Source organism: Orycteropus afer, unplaced genomic scaffold, assembly GCF_000298275.1.
Source record: "Orycteropus afer afer isolate SDZICR_OR568_19922 unplaced genomic scaffold, OryAfe1.0 scaffold00148, whole genome shotgun sequence".
NCBI lineage: Eukaryota > Metazoa > Chordata > Mammalia > Tubulidentata > Orycteropodidae > Orycteropus > Orycteropus afer.
In genome coordinates, this window is record NW_006921735.1 from 5,576,719 (window position 1) to 5,578,711 (window position 1,993).

Here is a 1,993-nt window from a genome sequence, read left to right on the forward strand (position 1 = left end):
TACTAACAGCCACAGTTGTCAAAACTCCCTGGTATTTGTACAATGACAGACACGTAGACCAATGGAGTACAGTCAAGAACCCAGAAACAGATCCATTGACCTATGGTCAGCTGATTTTTGACAAAGGGCTGAAATCTATTAAATGGGGAAGAGATTGCCTGTTTAACAAATGGTGTTGGCAAAACCAGATATCCATTTGCAGAAAAACAAAAGAAGATCCGTACTTCACACAATACACAAAAACTAACTCCAGATGGATCAAAGGCTTAAATGTGAAACCTAAAACTATAATGCTCCTCAAGGAAAAATTACGGGCAAATTTAGTGGCCCTGATATATGGCATAAATAGACTATCAAGCATAATACAAAATGCACAAACAGCAGAAGAGAAAATAGATGAATGGGACCTTCTAAAAATTAAATTGGTATGTGCTTCCAAAGAAATCTCCAAAAGAGACAAAGAGAACCTATCCATTGGGGGGAAAAATTGGCAATGATATATCTGAGAAGGGACTTATCTGTAAAATTTATAGAAAAATACAACACCTCAACAGCAAAAATACAAATAATCCAATTAAAAAATGGGCAGGAGACATGAATAGAGACTTCATCAAAGAGGATTGTCAGGCAGCCAACAAACATACGGAGAAATGCTGATGATCATTAGCCATTAGAGAGATGCAAAATCAAAACAACAATGAGATAACATCTTGCCCAGCACTACTAGCAAAGTTCAACGATACAGAAAATAATAAATGCTGGGAAGGATGCAGAGAGATTGGGACTCTCGTACACTATTGGCAGGACTGAAAAATGATACAACTACTGTGGAAAGCAGTATGGTGATTCCTTCAAAAGTTGAAATTAGAAATATTATTTGACCCACCAATTCCAATACTAGGTATATATCCTAAAGAAATGAGAGCCAAGAAAAGAACAAATATGCACACAGCCATGTTCATTGCATCACTTTTTACAATAGCCAAAAGACGGAAACAACCTAGGTGCCCATCAACAGAAGAATGAATAACCAAACTATGGTACATACACACAATGGAATACTATGCAACGCTAAAGAATAATGCAAAATCTGCAAAACACTGCATAATGTGGATGAACTTGGAGGACATCATGCTGAGTGAAAGAAGTCAATCACAGGGCAAATACTGTATTCATCCATTATTGTAAAAAGTCAAGAAAAGGTTTCTATATGGAAGGAAATTTTCTTTGTTGGTTACCAGGGGTGAGAAAGGAGGGGAGAGAACACTGTTAGATAGGTCAAGACAACTATTGATTTGTGTGAAGGAAAGGACAATATGGCAAACATGAGTGATCAATGCAGTGGCATTAAGGAAGAGCAAGACATAGAGAAGTGCACGGGAGGTGCAGACAAGATGAACAATTTGCACATACAGTACTGTGTTGTCAGTGATGGCAAACATTGATTTACAGGTGGATAGATGGGTGGACAGCCTGAAGTATTAGATATGTCTATGCAAGGAAGAGAGTTCTCATGACCATGGATAGGGTTGGCAAACAATGTTTAAATTTTTATGTTCTGTAAGAATTTCCAGGTATATAGTAAACCTGACAAGTGATAAGGTTGTAGTCAATTCTTGGGCACAACCACCTAACAAGAGGTAGCAAGTAGTTGGACCTGCAGGCTCAAAATCATGGTTATAGAGGACATCAAGCTCCATTGGCATAATATACTACACAAAAACATTGTTTTGCATCTTACTTTGGCAAGTAGCAACTGAGATCTAAAAAGCTTGCAAGTGGACATTGAGATGCAACAATGGGTGTTTCCTCATCCAGAGCAAATAAGAATGAAGAAAACCAAAGATACATGGAAACAATTAGTCCAAGTGACTGGCACAACATGTGATCCACAGCCTATATGACTATGAGACCATAAGAACTACATAGTGCCCAGCTACCACTGTAAACCACTCAGAGGGAGATCTATGTAAAGAGATCCTTTATAGAGTGG